Raw genomic sequence first — 21,586 nt, 5'->3', positions numbered from 1 at the left:
TTTTGTGTTCCCTGATGCGTGGAAATTGGAAGTCAATTTTACTCGACAACCAACTTCCCTTAGACGCATTATGCGATGCATGTTCTTATGATATACGTCGATAGTCATGCGTTGGACTGATATTACGTTAATGAATGTATGCGACGACCATGCATCCTGTCACAAGTTTTCTTTCGTTGGAACCAAGTATAATTCCAATGCAATTTTCTCGAGTAATCTGAGGTTGAACACAGGGACTTGTAAATATATGTTTGTGGTGATTGTGCGTGCGGCGGTTGAATAAAAGAATGGAGGGGATATTGCTACGTTAATCCTACTACTTCGATCTAACAGACAACACAATGAGAATATGCATGAAAGGTAGAGATACGATAAATCTTGACATGAAATAAATGTGTGGGAAAATGGATAAAATACGGAGATGTTTTCATTGCAAAACTTAAAGAGTGTTCGCAAGGGCAACTTTAGTCAGCATCAGACTATGCGATCATGTTACAACCATACACGGCAAGTCATTTTCCAATGGAAATGTGGTGCTCCTAATTCTAGGACGCATGTGCTGAACGCAAAGTGTCCATAGAGCTTATTCCTAAGTCTCTACTCTTGTCCTATGCGATGATGAAAAATGCATAAAAGCAAGATGACCACATTCAATCCTATTCTATCTCTAAGATGCATGCGATGCGTTAATAAAAAATAGTGCTCATTCATAAGCGTCTATCTCTGGTATTATGTGTTCTAATCTGGCTCTCCCAAGCCTAGATTCTGACTTGACCTTTCCAAGCCTAGATCCTATCCTTAGACTACCCTCCCAAGTATCCCTAATGGATGAATGAAGCATACATAATACAAGACAATCGCATATACTTCACTGACCTACGGTTGTTACTATCTTTAGTGAACAACGCATACCTTGCTTAATGTGTTCAACCACTTACCCTCTCGGGCAGTTGATTGTTGTTGACTTCACTCATAGACAAGCAATGAGTTAGCCTATAGACAGGAATTACAAGCAGCTCACACTAAGCAAATAGGGTTACTCACATACTCACACAACGCATACCTCTCGGTAGTTTGCTACATGCTTCATATCCCTAATCCACATGACTAAGTATGCAATACCCAAGCAATCCCACTAAGTGTTGCAATGAAAGTAAAGATGCTAAGCAAGAAGATGGAGATGAAGTCGAAGGAAAAGAAAGATGCATTGAAAACACATTGTATTAATTTTTTAATTCCAAAATGTTATACAATACAATATGAGAAAAGAAAGGAAAAAAAAATGACCGGCTGGAAGCAAAGATTTGCTTCCAGCGGATGTGCGTCAAGGCTGCCGGTGGTGCCATAGATGAATGGAGGAGCTGACTCTCTCGAGATCTAGCTCCGGTCGAAGGCTCCGGTCGTCACTCGGAATGGATGAAGAAGATGAAGAACTCTTAGTGTCTTCTCACACAGTTTGTCTGGATCACAATGATCCGCCATAGGCGAACCTTAGGCGAAAACCTTGGATCAAATGAATTTGAGCTCATCGACTTCTATTTATAGAATTTGGATTGCCGACAACATTAATTGGACTGCTCTGAGTTTGACTTCGGCGCGTTAGTCCTTTAAATATTAATTACATGAATAGGATTCATGTTTAACATTAGGTGTGTGATTAATTTAATATTTGATATTAAATTAATTAATTAATTAAATATGTTTAATTAATTAAAATAAAATTAATTTCCCATTTTAAATTTCAATTTGAGAAATTGAATATTGAAATATTAGATTTGGTTAATTGTCAATTAATCAAATTGAATTTAATTAATTAAGAAATAATTTGAAAATTTGGAATTAATTGAGGAAATGGGTTTTTCCCACATTTCCTCCAAGCATTAGGTGTATCCCATGCAATTCACACACCATTCTCCAAATTAATTGAAGCTGCTCCTAGCCATCAATTAGATGAAGTGTGCTTGCATGTTGCAAAAGAATAAAAACTCTCTAAATTAAAGAGAAATGATGGAATTTGGCTGAAGAAAATGGCTTTCTAAAGTTCATCTTCATCTCCCTCTCAAACCCAAAATTTCACTTCACAAATTCACTCAAATTTGAGTTTCGCTACTCAAATTACAGCTGAGAATACTAGAGAAGATCTCTTGGTGGTTCATTGTCAATTTGGAGCTAAAAACACGTGAAGAGCAGCTTGGATTTGGGAGAAATCATCAAAGGTATGTTCATCTTGAAACCCACTTGTGTTTTTCTTGCAAAAGCATTCTTTTAAAATTCAATTAATTGTAATTAGAGTGTTTATTGGTTATGTTTGCTTCCGTTGCATGCTTCTGTATTCCATCAGTCGTCTGCGACGTGTCAGTGATTCATTGAGTCTTCAAAAAATATTTTCCTGGTGGCTATTGACGCAACTTGTGATGTGATACCCACCGTCCATGTCATGTCATGCCTCATTGCTTGCAGCTTATGCGATTGTCTTTTCTTTTCTTCTCAAGCAACTTCTTGCTTCGAACACATTAGTGGGCATGCAATCACGCGATCATTAGACTGCTAAAGGATAAACTGCACAAAAGTAGCGAATTTAGTATGGAATTTAAATATGTTATGCATTAGAAGTATGTGATTGCGTGCTTTGCTTTTTGTGTAGATTTATTGGTAAAAATTATGTAAATTACATGTCTTTGTCTTATTATTTTAAATGAAAGAGATATAATAACTTGTATTTTTACAAGTAATCATCAAGCATCTTCTCACGGGTTGCAACAAGCTTCGTGTCTCGAGTTATAGGAATATTGCTAAGGTCTACATGTTAAGGTAAAAAATGTATTATTCCTTTCTCCTCATGTGTTGTGGAATGAAACTAATCTTATATGCACTATTAGGGCTTAGTTGTTACTCTAAACATATGTCCCAGCCATTCATTTGTACTTTATCATTACTTTGTCCTCTTCTGGTTCCAGTTGAGTTTAGACAAAGTTCTTAAAATAAAGACCAGATTAATTGTTCCACTGACTATTTCTAGTTCATTCGACATATGATCTGATTCTGATCATTCATGTGGAGACATGTGAGCGAGGTATCCTATACAACGAGCTTGTATAAAATCGAACCACGAAATGTTGAATCTCTCTTTATAACGTCATTGTTAGAAGAGGCTTACATTTCACCAAGATGATCGTAAGTGACTTGACCTTAATCCTGAGTGACAACTTCTACCCATGAAGGCGGTCACTTTTATCGGGTTAGAGTAGTCAAATTTATCAACTTAATATGCCTACCATTTTGGGGATTCATCTGATTGGGAGTTGGGAATACAACTACACAAGAAGGAATTCGCTCATTCCCTATTAGGTAAGTAGATAAATTTCTCTGATTTCAGGGTTTGAAAAATGAGGCATCTCACCCTTTCTTGGCTCGAGAAGGGTTCAATCATAGTTGAATTATGACTGTTGTTCCTTAGAGAGATCAGTGATACTTAATGACTTAGATGTAACTACAGGGGTAAAAATGTAATTTGACCTAGCTATACTTACGAGTAATTTGTGAAGAGTCAATGCACTGTTGAATTGTTATATCAAATAGACACAGAAATATATTTATAGTGCGAAGAGTGCAGCTGTCAGTCTTTAGTAGAGTGATTGACAGTTAATGAATATTTGTTAAGTTAACTAAAGAGTTTAATTAATTAAGCAAGCATCTTTCGAGTTTCAATCTATAAGTCCATAGGGTTTCTTCATTAGCTCAATGAGGACTAATGAGAATGATATTAATTTTGATTTAATTTTAATTATTCAAATTAATTCAAAGGAATTAATTGTATAAGATACAAATAATGTATATTGATACATTATAAAGTATAATGTATATTGCTACATTATATTAAATTTATGAGAGATAAATATTTGAATATGATTCAAATATTACTTTTATGAATATGATTCATATAGAAACTATATATTAAAATTTATGTGATTATGATTCATATTAAATTTATATAATTTTATGAGATATTTGAATATTTGAATATGATTCAAATATTAATTATAAGAATATGATTCATATAAAAACTACATGTTAAAATTAATGTGAATATGATTTAAATTAAATTTATGTAGTTTGATGAGAGAGGTTGTTATTTGAATATGATTCAATTATTAATTTATATGAATGTGATTTATATAAAAATTATAGGTTATATATATGATATAATATAAACTATAGGTTATATGCTTTATATGATATAATATATAGTTTAAAATATATATATATATATATATATAGATATATATATAGATATAAAATTATTTGAATTTGAATTTTGAAATTAAAAGTGGAGGGAGTAATAACTCCTTTTAACTCTCTCAACCTCTCAACACGTGTGAAACAGAAGAGTGAGAAAGTGGTTATGAACTTCTTCTTCTTCCTTTAGTCTCTCTATGATCTCTCAATCTCTTCTTATTCTCCTTCCACCCAGAATTGAGTGCAAGCCTACCCAACTCTGCACGATTCTCGTCCTTGAGAATAATGAGGAAGACGTCATGGTAGTGCCATCTCCTGTATTTTGTATTCATGGTTGCTGAAATTAGGAAATCGAGAGATGTTGGTTCGTATTCGTGCTATGGAGAGGAAACGTAAATATATAGATCTTCAAGGGTATGTACCCTTCCTCTCTAGTTGCACAGTAGAAACATGCTTAGGTATTGTTATCCTACATTTGCATCGCCTCTTAATATAATTATTGTTGTGTAAAACGAAAATTAGATACCGATGCATTTAATTGCTTCTGCTATGTATATTCAGAGTTAGGTTGAGTCTTTAATTTTTTTTGTTTTCGAAAATCAATTTAGATTTTTTTTATGGGATTTATGTTATGCATTGTTGAATGTTGAATGTATGAGGATTTGCACTTTGGATGTTTTCAAAAATTGACTTACATTACTACTTTAAATTTGTTTAAAGTTTTTGTTGCTCAGTGTTTTAGGCGTTTAAACTAAGCTATCGAGTTTGTAATTCACATCTGAATTGTTAGTGATCAAGTTTCGACTTCAATTTAGTGAAAAATGGAGCAGGCGTGGAGATTTTTGGTTGATAGGGCGAAGTAACACACCTTTCTGACTTAGAGCACAAGGCTGGAGTGAAATTACGCTCGCCTTACGCTGCAGCGAGTGTAGCATTGCTACACTCTAGCTATAGCGTCGCAATGCTATAGGCAGCATAGTGTTACGCTGCAGCTAGCAAAAAGCTAGCGTAACGACGCTGCATGCGAGTATCGTTACGCTTTGGACATAAGGTGTCAATGTGAGGACATGTCCAAATCTGTGGTTCGAGCCTTTCGAGCGGTTTAGCGGTGGTTTTCTGTTTTTTTTTTTTATTATTATTATTTGTAATAATTAATTTATGTATTTGTATTTTTGTTAATTAAATTAATATAAGTGTTATATTAATTTAATTATTATCTAGGATGCCAATTTTTGGTCCAAAGGTGTTTTTATTATTTTGTATATGAGATGTATGATTTAATTTAATTATATAGAATATTGTATGTCATATAGTATTAAAAATCCCACCATAGGATAAGCATTATTTCATGCATCATTTTAGTATAAGTGTTATATTATATAGTTGCATAATATAATTAAGCATGTCGATGCATTATATTTAATATAATCGTTATATTATATGATTGCATGCATAAATAACATTTTCATGCATCATTTTATATTATAATATTTATAATATATAGTATGATTGAATGGATGAATGCTATTTTTTTTTCATTATTTTATTATATAATTATTATATATAATCTAATGAAAATTAGAGATGCATGAAGCACGACACCACTTTAGAAAAAAAAATAATTATATTTTTAAAGTATGTCATTAGATGTATGTATAGGTTTTAATTGTTCCATTAAGCTTTCTAAGTGTTATAAGCTAGTGAAATTAAAATTAAAATCTATAATCAAGAGTTGCATACAAACATAGATTAAAATAAATTTTAAATGGTTAAAATTTATTTCACCTAGACCTATGTTGAAATTTTTTTTAATGAGATTAGAAATAAGATTAATCTTTTGTTTATTTTTAATAGGATCAATTTAAAAATAGTAAAAATTAAATTTCTAACATAATTGTCTATAGGGGACCTTTGTTTAAGGAAGGTTCTGTCTAAGATTGGGGTTTTTAAGCTAACGGAAATGGAATACCCATACTTGGTAACCGGCCTGAAAGGTGAATTAGACAATAATTTTATTATAAGCATGCAATAAATGATTGATTAGATTTATTAAAGTGTTTAATAAATAAGAATTATATATGACTAAACTATCCAATATAAGAGTTATATTGGGTCTATTTAACAATACAATTTATTAGCCTAATTTACCTAAGTAGTGAACCCTCATTTTTTAAACACTCAGTGGAAGAAAAATGATGTATACGATACTTCAATTCTCTTTTCATAATTCTCCCTAAATAGTTCACACTGTGAGATCTATGCTTGGCCTCGAGACACCTTTGCTTGTGTTTCTCTATGAATGGTGTTTGCATAGGTCAATACCAAGGTGAATGGAGAGAGCGTTTATAGTAAGTGAGAGAGGGAAGTGTGTCAACAAATCTCACGGTCTCATTCATTGGTTTGTTATAAGCTTGGTTTTTTCCTACGGTTGACTCATTGAGGTGGAATCTAGAGTCTAAAATGAAGGGTTACACTTACAAAAAAATATTAAACAAGTTAATGGTTTCTTGACCAAAATATGGTAACTAAATATTATAGGAATAAGAGTTATTCTAGTGTAATATTTGGTTGAGAATGTCTCAATCCAGTGAAAAAGTAACTGACTGCCCTACGATGGCTTTTATTCCAACTCATTGGAGGATCATAGCAATAAAAAATTTGAACTAATATGAATGGGAAATATATTAAATCTATTGGGTTCGTCTTTTAATTTCTATGCTAAATTAGAATGAATAATTGTTTGCATATAGTCAACTAACATGTTTTATACAATTCAAAGTTACGTCTTTTTCTCTCAAGAGTTTTAATTATTGATATAAGTCAAAGTTTTGATAAACACTTTACTATAAAAAATAACACATAGTGATAGTGTAATTCTTCTATTTAAGAAATATTCTCAAAAGAATTGTTGTCAATTCATGAAGTGTTCATGAATAATCCTTGCAGTGATAGCTTACTTTTATTATTATCTTAATTACATATGATGTATTTGGATCATAAGATAAAGTAATGACAAAACATTGTGTGTTAGAGTCATGGGAAGCTAAATGACCTACAAAGTTAAGAATTATCGAGGTCCAAGAAAATTATTATATCTATAGCTAATAAGGAAAATATTTCCTAATTATTTTGAGATGTCAGATGATGAGGATTTTTAGAAATATCTCAAAGAGAAGAAAAATAAGAATAAGTAAATTTAATTTGCTCATTTCTCAGTGGAGAATATAGATCCACACCTTGATTGTTGAATAATGATTTACTATCAGAATTTTTCTTCATTACAATTAGATGGTAAATCTTGGAAAATACTTAATTCAGTGGAATAGTTCTACTAGTTTGTAACAGGGAGTTCATCTCTCTTAAAGTAGTAAGAGGAACTAAAATATTATTTAGTTATGTTGAATTGGTGCTTTTATTAGCATAAGAGATTCGATTTCTCCAATCTTTATTACTATATATTTCATAGAGTGAATAGTTTTATTAATAAGGCTTGTTTTCGAAAATTGTTTTTGAAAATATGTTCAGCTTTAAATAAATACATTTTTGTGTATTAAAGGTTGAGACATCTGCGTAAACTCGAGCTAGCGTCGCCTGCAATTGAGGAAGAAATGAGGGGATCAGGCCCAGACCCCGGAGCTGGTGGAAGTTGCGGAGAAAAACCACTTCCTCCCCCTTTCCCTATTGGTCAAGCTACTTCATTCCTTGCTATTCCGAGCCTTAGGTCAATCCCTTCTTGAGAAACCGATTATGAGAGAGTGTAAGGTTTTATGAATCCAAAAAGAAAGAGAGATTCTATTCTCCTAAATATTATACATATGTTGGACTTTTAAATGACAATTACAGGTAATTCTCTGACAGTTGAAGTTAAATTATAATTACTTGTCAAAAGCCATGTCTTTCATACAGGTATGTCATTAAAACCTTATTAGATAAGGCTACCTAATCAATGTTGAACTTTCTTTGATCCAAGTGGTCTTGTGGTTGAAAGCATAAGTCTGATTTTATAAATAATTCATTAATATGATTGATGAGTGTTTATGATTAAATGTATCTTATTCTAATACAACTTAAGTCTTACTTTCTTTGAAATGTTCAAAAGAAATTAGACTAAAGTTCAAGCCATGTAGGCAATTGTATAGTAATATTATGATCTGATCGATTATTACAAGTTTCTTGTTGTACTAAGCCTAAGTGATAGAGATAAGATGATATCTCAATTTCGAGCATTAGGTATAATTTGGATGAAATTGTGCTGAAACAGGAAAAACATGACTTTGTTAAAATTAGCACATTTGATGTACTTTGTTAAACATATTCCTAATCTTTTAAAATTATATTGATGCCTGACTCCATTAAGGATATGGAATGAAGATTGCAACTTTTGAACGTTATTTCCTCTAAACTGTCTGCGAAACAATGTTGGATTATCAAAATGTTGTAAAACTAGTTTATTTTATTTTAGGTTTTTGGTAAGTTGAGACACTTGTGTCCAAACAAACCCTTGGTGAAATAAATGTTCAAAAGTATGCCTAGTTGTAAGTAGTCCATGAAAGTTTATAAATGGCCTTGTGGACATTCCAAAGTAAAATGAATTTGTGTGACAAATATCGACTAATTTGGAAAGTTAAGGGTTGTGGACTTGTAACAAGGCCAAGTTGTGTTGATGATTAAGTTCCAAGTAAAACCACGCTATCATTAACAAATATTGTTAAACATTTATTTCATTTAAAGGTCAATTTCTAATCGTCAAACAGATAAGTCTTCATCATAGAGGAAAGTTATGAGAAAACTTATAAATTTTTTTAGTAGAGGGAGAGGTATGCAATGGCTCTACCTTAGCTGTGACTTATTGGAAGTCAAAGCTGTTTGAAGAAGCTTTGACTCAAATACCTTAGTTTTCTGTTTGTTTATAACTAACTTTGTAAATGGTCAGCTGGTATACTCTATAAATATAATTGATTTTTAATTCAAATCAGAGAGTTATAATCATTTTCTTAGTTTTCTGTAAACAATAAAAATTTGTACGCAATCTTCATCAGTAAAAAAGAATTCAAATCTTCCCGTGGACATAGGCAATCTTGCTGAACCATATAAATACTGTATCTCCATCTTCATGTCTTATCTTGTTCATTCGAGTATTTCTTTACTGCAAATCATGTGCCATTCAATTATCTTTCGAATCGTATCGAGTAATCTGAATATCGAGTCAATTGTGCATCGATTCTTTGCTATTGAGTAGCTTCGAGTACATCGTTTTCACCTTCAAGTTGTACCAAGTATCGTTCAAGAATCATTGAGTACGATCGAGTATTAGTTCTGTTGTCATCAAGTTCCATCGAAGATTTAACAGAGACTCATCAGACGAAGAAGGGAATTCTCATCGAGGATCGAGTAGGAACCAGTCGATCATCGAGTTTCGAGTATCGAGGATTTAGGAGAATATCTCTGAGCCATTTCTTCATCTCTCCAGCGTTGATCTTGAGTATTTGGGACTTTTGAAGAGTGATCAGCCCGAGAATTTATGGTATCAGAGCTTTTAAAGATCATCAAGGTCAACTTTCTTGGAGTATCAAGATTCTCAAGAAATCAAGACTCAATACTCGACCGGATCAGAAATTGTTGTTGCAAGGTATGAGATTAGGAAGTTCGATGGGAAGGGCGATTTTGGCCTATGGAAGGCCAAAATCAAATCCATTTTTGGACAGCAAAGAGCACACAAGGCCCTTTGGACCCATAAACATTGTTATCCACTCTATCAGCATAAAGAAGAGAAGATATGAAGCTTACAACATATGAGACTCTGGTTATGAATCTCAGTGACAGTATTTTGAGGCAAGTAATTGATCAGGACAGGACCTACAAGATGTGGGTCAAGTTGGAAGGTCTTTTTGCAACCAAGGATCTCCCCAACAAGATGTATCTAAGGGAGAAGTTCTTCACGTTCAAGATGGATTCTACCAAGCCTCTTTCAGACAATTTGGATGAGTTCAAGAGGATAATCTTAGAGTTCAAGAGCCTTGGTGAGAAAATTGGCGACGAGAATGAGGCTTTTGTGCTATTAAACTCTCTACCCGAAGCCTATAAGAAGGTGTATAATGCCTTAAAATATGGCAGAGAATCAATTACCACTGATGCCATCATTTCAGCATTAAGAACTAGAGAGTTAGATCTTCAATCAGTCAAGAAGGAGCAGTTTAGTGTAGAGGGGCTGTTTGCGAAGGGGAAGAACAAGCATAACTAGTCTAAGGGGAACAAAAACCAGTCAGGTGAAGAGCACAAACCTAAGATTAAGTAGAGATGCAACTACTACAAGAAGAAGGTCACTTGCTGAGAGAATGCTACAGTCTGAAATGGAAAAACCAAGAAATAGAGAAGGATTAGAAGGGGAAACAACCAGAAGCTTTAGTGGTTGAAGGTTCCTACTTTTACTTTGATGCCTTAGCCACCACCAGAAATCAAACCAACCAAATCAGTCCTCTTAGGAAGCATGACTGGGTACTTGACTCTGGTTGTACCTATCACATGACACATTTCAGACCCTGGTTTAATACTTACAAGGAAATAGATGGAGAATCAGTGTACATGGGAAACAATGAAGCCTACAAGATAAAATTGGTTGGTTTAGTATCCTTGAAGGTAAAGGATGGATCAATCAAGCTTCTAAGAAATGTTAGACATATACCTTTGCTCAAGAGAATCTTGATGTCTCTGGGCATGTTGTACTTTATTGGGTGTGAATGTAGAGGAAAAGGTTGAGTTCTTGAGGTGATCAAGGATTCCAAAGTTGTGTTGGTTGATGAGAAGGTCAATGACATTTACATTGTGAGAGGAGTAGAGATGATGACAAGTGCCTACACAACTTCAACATCAAGCTTAACAAAGGCTTGCTTGTGGCACAAAAGACTATCCTATATTAGTGAAAAAAGGATGCAAGCATTGTCAAAGCAAGGAATTCTGTCCAGAGGTATTAGTGAGCACCTTTCCTTTTGTGAACATTGCATTTTAGGTAAAGCAATCAGGCAAAGTTTCACAAAATCTCAGTAGACCACCAAAGGAGCATTGGACTATGTCCTTTCTGACCTAATGGGACCATCTCCTACACCAAGCCTTAGTGGCTCAAGGTATGTTCTAACCTTTATAGATGATTTTTCTAGGAAGAGCTGGATATACTTTCTTAAAACTAAGGGCCAAGTTTTTGGGAAGTTTAAAGAATGAAAAGATATGATAGAAAATCAAACTTCTAAAAGGTTAAAATACTTTAGAATTGATAATGGACTTGATTTTTGCAATGAACACTTTGATAAATTTTGTAGTAAGAATGGTATAACTGGGCATAGAACAGTGAGGTATACTGATGCTTGATTTTATGAAGTGGAAATGTGGATGATATGCTTTGATGAAATTGTGTTGTGCACTCAAGTTTCCCTAGCGGAATCCAAGTATAAATTCCTCTGAGTTTCCTGGTAAGTCCAGGGTCGAACATAGGGACTTGTGAAAACAGATGCGTTGGTAATTTTTGTGAAGAACTTTGCGGTAACCGGATAAATAAATAAATTGTTGGGTTTGTTGTTTGCGTTGATGAAAAATAAATAAATGTAGCGGAGTTTAAAAAGAGTTGGTAAACGGAAGATGCGATGAGTATGCAGTGAACGAGTTGTGAAAAGTTTCGGCTAACACTTCCTAGGATGCGTTCATGCTATGCGATCATGCAACATGCATACAACAATAAACCACCTCTCGGTGTGAATGCCACGGCTTCTAAGGTTAGAACACATGCGATATATACACTAAGTCTATAGGACCTACATATAAGCCTCTATTCTTATTTATGCGATGACGAAATGACACACACAAATAAGGCGACCACATAATATCATTCCCATCTCTAGGATGCATGCGATGCAAGTTGACAAACAGAGCTTATCTCTAAGTCCATGTCTCTTGTTTATGCAGTTCTAATCTTGCTCTCTCGAGTCCAGATTCTAACCTAGCTCTCTCGAGTCATTAGATTCTTTCTTTAGACTCTCTCTCGAGTAGCTCTAAAGGGTATTTGGCACAACATAAATCAAGACAATCGCAAACAATGAACTTCCTAGGTCATGTTAGCTTAGTTTTTCTCAACCCATTCGACTAGTTTAGCTACTCATGAGTGCTAAAAGAGTGAACAAATGTAGAAATACAAAATAACAATGCAAGTATAGAATAAAAGGGCCTGGAAGCAATCTCTTGCTGCCCAGACTTTTACACTGATTTCTACTTGTGCTTAAAAGATAATCTCGCTCTCGCGAGAGTCGGCCCGCTCTTTGCTTCTTCGCCCCAAGGTTCTCTCTCAAGTTTCCCTGCGCGATCTTCGGCGTCACCACTCTTCTCTTGCTCCGCCTTAAAATGAAAGAAAACTGCAAACTTGTGGAACAAAGAATAGCAGAACTCGTTAATTCGTCAACCAGTCAACCCCTTTTCTGAAGAATGCCATTGGTATTTATAGAGTATCCATGGTGAAAGGCGGCTTCTCTCTCATGATTGTACAGATGAGACAACTTTAATTCCCGACTGATGCGCCGGATAATTGTCATCGAAAAGCTGAATGTACTTTGTGACCATTATCGGCTGTCAACTTAATTCGGATTCGACTGTCATCAACTTTTTGTCCCGTTGCGATTGATCAGCCTTTCACTCAGATGCGCCCACCACGTTGCGCTGACCAAGTTGCAGTGATCCTTCTCGGACGGATGTTTGCGAATACAATCATTGCAAAACCTTGCGGTGAAGTTGCGCTCGACCCATGATTTCCTATGATCGCAATTCTTGCATTGCGTCAACGCATATTCTGCACAAAAATACAAAAATTGACTATTCTAATGCGTTGAATGCATGCAACCGTTATATTATGAAATCGATGCTTAATGGACGCAAATTAACATATTTCATCAATGCAATCCAACATTGTTTAAGAATTTAGCATTATGATAACCTGCATTTCTGCTCGTTATCACACCTCCAAATTTAAACAATGCTTGTCCTCAAGCATAAGTTAAAAATTCCTTTAGCAAGTCAACCGCAAAGTTCTTTTCCTAGATTTCTCAAGGATACTTCGTTGAAATCCTATATGCCAGAATTTTCTTAAGTCTTATTCAAGTCTATTCTTAAAATATTTCTAGTGACACAGCCAATTGAGTCTAGCCAACCTAGTGACGCAGGTTAAACTGAAGAAGATGTAGGGGAACATGAGCAAGCATGTGAGCAACCTGATTTAAGCCAGTATGTCTTAGCTAAGGATAGACAAAGAAGAACTATCAAACCTCCAGCTTGATATACTTAAATGAATTATATGAATCTGGTTTTAAATGTTGTGATAACTCCTACTAACAAAGAACCAACTACCTTTGAGAAAGTAACAAGTTGTGCTAATGCAATACATTGAATTGAAGCAATGAATGAGAAGATGCATTCACTAAAAGTGAATGACACTTGGTCCTTGGTTCCTCTACCAAAAGGTTACAAACTTGTTGCCTCTAAATGATTTTTCAAACTTAAAGAAGGAGTATCCTGTGATCAAAAGTCTAGTTATAAAGCTAGTTTAGTTGTAAAGGGGTTTACTCAAAGGAAAGGAATAGACTATTATGAGATTTTCTCCCCTGTTGTAAAATAGACTTCCATAAGATTTCTTCTATCCTTGGTTGCTCAAAATAATCTAGACTTGTACCAACTAGATGTCAAAACTTCCTTTCTTCATGGACATTTAGAGGAGACAATCTATATGAAACAACCAAAAGGATTTGAAGTTAAAGGAAAAGAAAATCTCTTTTGCTTATGCAATAAGTCTATATATGGGTTAAAACAATCACCTACGTGTTGTTATAAGAGATTCAATGACTATATTTCTAGAATTTGGTTAAAAAAAAGTTCATTGGACATATATGTTTATGTAAATACAGGTTATTAAAAGGACAAAGTTTACCTACTCGTATATGTAGATGACATATTGCTGGCAGGTAGGTCCAAAGGAGATCTAACCCATGTTAAAAACCTCTTAAAAAGAGAGTTTGATATGAAGGACTTAAGAGAACCAAGCAAGGTCTTAGGAGTAAAGATTCATAGGAACAAAGAGGAGTCTATTCTAAGCATCAATCAGTTCTCTTACTGTGAGAAGATTCTTAAAAGGTTCAACATGATTGATGCTAAACTTGTGAGTTTACCTATTACTCAGTACTTCAAGCTTTCCTCAACCAACTCTCCTAAGGATTCTGACAAGGAACATTAGAAATAGATGGTTGTCATACCCTATAATCAAGCAGTCGAAAGCCTAATGTATTTAATGATTTCTACTAGACCTGATCTCTCATATTCAGCTGGCTTAGTTAGTAGATATATGTCTAATCCTGGTAAGAGACACTGAGAGGCTACTAAATGGATCCTAAGGTACCTAGTTTGGTCTAAAAACTCAAAGTTAGTCTACCAAAGGTCAGCTGAACCAAACCTAGAACTTTATGGATATGTGGATGCTGACTAGGCTGGCGATTTAGACAAAAGGAGGTCATTAACAGGTTACTTTTTCCTTTTTGGTCCTAATCTAATCAACTGGAAAGCACCGCTGCAGTTTATAGCAGCCTTAGCTACAACATAAGTTGAATATATGGCTTTAACATAAGCAATCAAAGAGGATTGGGTCTCAAGGGACTGCTGAAAGACTTTGGAATACATCAAACAGTAGTGAAACTCTATTGTGGCAACCAATGTACTATCCATTTGTCCCGAAATACACAATTCCACACTAGAACTAAGCACATTATATCAAGTATCATTTCATTAGAGATAAAATTGAGACAGTGGAGATTGAAATTTTAAAGATTCATACTTCTGAAAATGCAGCTGACATGTTAACAAGACCTGTTTCAAAGCTTAAATTGTTTAAATGTTTAGAACAAGTTGGTTTTGAGCTTTCAGACACAGGGTAGACAAACTGGTCAGAATCAAGAAATCAGAAGATCGCAAGGCATTGAAGTTTATATCTAACTTTATTAATGGTTAGCTGGTATACTCCATAAATACCACTGATTTTAAATTCAAATCGGAGAGTTATCACCATTTTCTTAGTTTTCTATAAACAACAAAAAACTATACACAATCTTCATTAGTTAAAAAAGAATTCAGATCTTCTCGTAGACATAGGCAATCTTGCCAAACCACGTAAACATTGTGTCTCCATCTTCTTGCCTAATCTTTCTTGTTCATTCAATTGTTTCTTTATTGCAAATCGCACGCCATTCAATTATCTTTCAAATTGCATTGAGTAATCTGAATATCAAGTCAATCGTGTATTGATTCTTCACTATCAAGTAGATTCAAGTACATCATTTTCACCTTCGAGTCGCATCGAATATCGTTAAAAAACTGTCAAGTACGATCGAGTGTTAGTTCTGTTGTCATCCAGTTCCATCAAGGATTTAATAGAGACTCATCAGACGAAGAAGGGAATTCTCATTGAGGATCGTGTAAAAAGCAGTCGAGCATCAAGTTTCCAGTATCGAGGATTTGGTAGAATATCTTTTAGTCATTTCTTCATCTCTCTAGCATTGATCTTGAGTATTTGGGACTTGTGAAGAATTGTCATGTTGGATAACAAGACTTGAAGGAAGTTGACAAAGAGAAATTTTGTTAATATTGTAAATTTTAGAGAAAGTAGTGTACATAATCACAGTCAATTTTTTTTGTAGATTATCATTGACAAGGGCAACCTCAAAGGATATAAATGGATTTATAAAAAGGAGAATTGAAAGTGTAGTACTTGGAGATAGAGATCTTCAAAGTGAAACTCTTGGTGTCAGGTGAAAACCAGTGCCAGAGCAGGGTGAAAATGGACCGTGAGTCAATTTTTTAACCAGTTTCTATAACAGAGTCTATGCATTTTTGTATTCATTATTGTATATGCGATGTGTAAGAATGAATAACTTTTTTATGAAAAGGAGTTCAATGCATCGACACAATTTAAAGAAAAAAAATTCAAAGATTGAATTGCAAAATGTTTGTAAAATCGTGATATTCATTTGAGAAACGAATTTTACAATTGGGATCTTTGAGAATAAGGGATTGATATAATGTCATACAATGACTTTGAACGATGACGATATTCTTTTGTATAGATAAGAAAATGAAAGATGAATATTTATCTGTTTTATATTGATATTTGGTCATTATGAATGAAGTCAAAATCAATATGAAAATTTGACTATTTAACCAATTTCAAATAGTTGATTTGAAGTGTTTTTGTATATTAAAAGGTCACATACATATGTTTAGGACATGATGTTCAATTTGTTTCATTCATTTTATACTTACAAAGTAGTTGTTTACTGTTCGATGCAATTACTTCAAATGCTATGATAATTTACCGTCATATAATGAACTTGACATGTCTAAGGGAATGGTTTCCTAAGACACCTTAATATTAAGGAGATATAAATATTACATTAGACTTCATTAACAATTAATATTCTTTTGGTTAGTTAAATCCGTGAAGTCAATGGCATGTCCATTGAGCTTTGAAAATTAAAACTTACAAATAATGAGACACTGATGTGTAAAGTTTAAGATTTGATCTTTTAGAAGATACACTGCTTCATATTGGATTTATAGAAATCCATGTGTTTATTGTAGTTGGTGTAGCTTGGACAATAGGTAATATTTTGCTTGTGAAGTATTAATTTGCTTGAGTCAAGTATGTCCTTAAATATTTGAAAGTTGTTTCGATATAAGTTAGTACATCCACTCTATGTACATCGACTTTATGAGATAATGTGGTATAAGAATTGAGTTCGAGGACATATGTAAGCACCATAATGTAGAAATAACACAAAATCATAGTAACATCTTATAGGTGAACAAATGGTTCTTGTTGACATAACTATTTGTATTATATAAAAAGATTCTCTAGATTAAAGTGTGAGAGGGTCTTCTAGACTGTGTAGGACTACGAGAGATGTCTCTAGTGCGCAAGTGGGAGAGCATGTAGGGTATGGAGTATGAATTCAATTCCCATTCTTAACCCATAATCAATATGAGCTCGAGGTTTCCTTTGTAACTCTCAGACCTTCTTCCCTAGGATATATGTCTCACTGGCTTATATTTTCCCAGTTTTAGTGCAAGTGGGAGATTGTTGGGATGTATGTCTAAAGCCTTGTAGTTATATGTTATTTTATGTAACTTGTGTAATAATCCATTAAACTAAGATCCAAGGTTATCTAATGTAACTTAAACATGTATGTAGTGACATACAGTTGGATCATGTTCAAGTGATAACCTAAATGATTTGTAGTATATGAATAAGATTGGGTGCCTTATCTTGGTAACACTACTGATACGACCCGCTTTGTAAATGTTACAGTTGTTGTAAAGTGTTACAAATGATCTGATCCTGATCATTCATATGGACAAAATGTGAACGGGAGTATCCTATACAAAAAGTTTGTATAAGATCGGACCACGAAATGTTGAGTCTCTCTTTATAACGTCGTTGCTACATTTCACCAAGATGACTATAGGTGACTTGACCTTAATCTTGAGTGAGTTGTGAACTCCTGCCTATAAGGATGATCTTTTGATCTGCATGAGTGAGAGTGGCCAGATTTGTCGACTCAATATGTTTGCCATTTTGAGGATTCGTCTAATTGAGAAGTTGGGAACACACTACACAAGAAGGAATTTACTCCTTCCCTATTGTAAGAGTAAGTGATAGATAGCTCTCTTAAGGGCTGATTTTGGGGCTTGAACAATGAGGCGTCTCAACCTTTCCTAGCTCGAGAGAGGTTTAGTCATATTTGGACTATGACTAACTATGACTAATTATTCATTAGAGAGATCAGTGGTACTTAAGGAGTTAGATATAACTACAAGAGTAGAACGGTAATTTGACTCGACTGTTCTTACGAGTAATTTGTGAAGGGTCAATAGATTGTCGATTAAATATATCCAATGGACACATAAATATATCTATAGAAGGTTGGTTAAATTAATTAAAAAGTTTAATTAATTAATCAAGTATCATTGGAGTTTTAGTCTATAGGTACATAAGGTCCCCTCGTTAGTTCAATAAGGGCTAATGAGAATTATATTAATTTTGGTTTAATTTGAATTTTTCAAATTAATTAAAAAGAATTAATCGTATAAGATACAATTAAATAATGTGTGTCGATAATTAAAAAGTATAATGTATGTTGATACATTATAATAAATTTATGAGAGAAATAAATATTTGAATATGATTCAAATATGAATTATATGAATATGATTCATATGAAAACTATATGTTAGAATTAACGTGAATACGATTCATATTAAATTTATATAGTTTTATGAGAGAGATGAATATTTGAATATGATTCAAATATTAATTATATGAATATGATTCATATTATATCTATATAGTTTATGAGTGAAATAAATATTTGAATATGATTCAAATATTAATTACATGAATATGATTAAGATAGAAACTGTATGTTAGAATTAATGTGAATATGATTCATATTAAATCTATATAGTTTGATGAGAGATGTTGTTATATGAATATAATTCAAATTTATTAATGTGATTTATATAAAAACTATAGGTTATATTATATGTGATATAATATAAACTATAGGTTATATGTTATATACGATATAACATATAGTTTAAAATTTATATATATTAAGTTAGTTAATATATTATTATTAGTATTAGTATTATTATCATCATCATCATCATCTCATCTTCATCATCATTATCATTATTAAAATTCAGATTATTTGAATTTGAAGTTTGAAATTAAAAGGGGAGGAAGTTATAACTCCCTCAACCCTCTCAATCTCTTAATACGTGCAAGCCCACATAACTCTGTACGATTCTTGTCTTTGAGAATAACGAGGAAGACCTCGTGGTGGTGTCCTCTCCTATACATTGTGTTCATTGTTTCCGAATTGGAAAATTGAGAGATGTTGGTTCGTGTTCGTGCTATGGAGAGGAAATGTAAAGATATAGATCCCTAAGTGTATGTATTGCTTTATCTCTTCCTCTCTAATTTCATAGTAGAAGCATGCTTAGATTTTGTTTATCCTATGTTTCCGACGCCTCTAAATTATTATTGTTGTGTAAAATGAAAATTAGAGACCAATGTATTCGATTGCTTCTGCTAGGAGTATTCAAATTCCCTTTAGATTATACTGAGATACAACCTACTCTACAATGGTAAACCTTTAATTTTACAAAGGTAATATACATAGAAACAATATTCAACAAAAGAAATATGAAAAATCGAAAGTTAGTAAATCAAGGTTGGTTTATTTTTTTTCTTCCAACTATAATTTTTAGCTTTATGATGATACCGTGTTCAAAATGTTGGCCTTGGCCTATTTTTAGCTCAAGGAGTGTTTGATTCGTGAGCTAGATTTTTATAATCTAGGATTAAGATTTTGAGTTTGCTTATGTTATGTTGCAAATTTGCTAGACCATTGGCTGCATAAACTCAAGCTTATAAAATTTACATTATGAAAACTTTTATGAACACATTACCAAACATAGATTTTGCAAACTAGGTTTTTGAAATCCATTTATTTTGCAATGCAAATAGACTACATGAACCCAAGCTTCCTAGCATGAGGCTTGTTAAAGAACAAAAAAAAAAAAAAAAAAAAAAAAACCTATGCAAAGTCGCTCACGGAGCAACGTTTTGTTGATGAAAACCTTCTGGTGAGGATTAAAATGTCTGAATATATGGAATAAGCACTCAGTTTTATGCCTCATTGGTGCTCCTCCTGGGTTAAAATACTCTTCTTCATCATATAGAACAAAAACAATGTTTTAGTTTATTGGCATAATGAACAGAATCTGAGGCAGTAAGGTGGAGGCCTTACAGTGTTGTTTTGTTTGATAAAGTAGAGAAAGCTCACATCTATGTCTTCAACACCTCTTCTTCAAGTTTTGAACGATGGAAGATTGACCGATGGTCAAGGCTGTACTATAGATTCATAAACACAAGTCATTATTATGATTTCAAATCTTGGAGCTGAACATCTCCTTCCAAGGCTGATGGGCAGGTACCAAAAATACAACCAAGTTCTTTGTTCTTTCTGTTCATAAATCTTCATTTGTTCATTACACTATAACTAATGTTTGCCTTTTCTTTCAGGTGCGAAAATACTTTAGGCCATAGTTGCTTAATCGTTTGGACGAGATTTGTTGTATATGATCCGCTCTTGCACGCCCAACTGAGGAAAGTTGCTAGCCTGCAAATGAAAGATGTTGCAACCCGCCTTATCGACAGAGGCATTGCATTGGTCGTGACTGATGCCGTGCTCGATTATGTCTTAGCAGAGAGCTACGATCTAGCAAGTATAGATGAAGAAAATGAACATACAACCTTGTTTTGTACCAATGAAAATGCTTAACTTTATGCTCTATTTGTGGCTCTAAACTCTTGCATACATTATTTAAGAAAGAAGAAAATTTGAACTAGTTTGATGAAAAAATAACTTGGATCACTTGATATATTTAATTTCCTTTTGATTTATGAGATGCTAATTAGTCTATTGTGTCTTACGATGGATGATGAAGATGAGTTACAAAACGGTTAGAGATTTATAGAAATTGTGTGATTATTGTTGTTTATTCATTTGGCTTACTACAAGTTTTGGTTATGATTTAATTTTTATTTTGGTGATCTTTTCTCAATGGATTTACCATTGTTGATAAATAAAGTTTTGAAGGCTTTAGAGTCTTTGAAAAGAACATTATTTAAAGTAATGAAAACTTTCAAAAATGACCATTAGTCCATAAATAATTATTGATAGATAATTTGATAATTATCGAAGATATTTGACCTATGAAAAATAATAATTTCGAAGGTTAATAAACCTTTGATAAATAATCATTTTCGAAGGTTAGTAAGTCTTTGAAAATACTATTTCGATGGGATCTATTTGGACACTTTTTAAAGGATGAGATAATCTTCGATAAAAGATGTATCAGATGTTTATTAATTTTTTTTTTCTAAGGTTTTGATGTTTGAAAATGGTCTTTCTTGTAGTAAAAATGAATATAACTATAGATTTGGTTTCTATAGCTAAACTGATTCTGATTTTTATTAGATATTATGTACTTTATGATTTCTATCCGATTATCATGTGATTGCTATTTAATTGATCGTCATGTGATTTTTGTTATGTATTAAGTACTTTATGATTGTTATCTAATTGTCATGTGGTTGCTATCTAATTAATATTTGATCTCTATATGATTACCATGAGTATTATATATTTATATATCAATATGAGTTTTATCTATTTTTAGTTTTATATTTTTGTAGTATTTTTCAATT

General features: G+C 33.1%; 1 long non-coding RNA gene across 2 annotated transcripts; it reads left to right on the top strand.

Annotated features, from left to right (window-relative positions):
* The first annotated feature begins 1,813 nt into the window (after positions 1-1,813).
* LOC150031754 (uncharacterized) lies at positions 1,814-20,752 on the top strand. Of its 2 annotated transcripts, none has more exons than XR_016525141.1 (3): positions 1,814-2,216; positions 20,149-20,306; positions 20,399-20,752. It is a non-coding gene; the product is annotated as an uncharacterized LOC150031754 (long non-coding RNA). The 2 variants fall into 2 exon arrangements; XR_016525140.1 differs by lacking the exon at positions 1,814-2,216 and adding an exon at positions 18,890-19,261 and having other exon boundaries at positions 20,146-20,306.
* Positions 20,753-21,586: the final 834 nt, after the last annotated feature.

The sequence above is a fragment of the Benincasa hispida genome, chromosome 12, assembly GCF_027475165.1.
Source record: "Benincasa hispida cultivar pf3 chromosome 12, pf3_genome.v1.1, whole genome shotgun sequence".
In the NCBI taxonomy this organism is placed as follows: domain Eukaryota; kingdom Viridiplantae; phylum Streptophyta; class Magnoliopsida; order Cucurbitales; family Cucurbitaceae; genus Benincasa; species Benincasa hispida.
The sequence above is the reverse complement of the archived record's forward strand: the minus strand, read 5'-3'. Positions and strand labels throughout refer to the sequence as shown.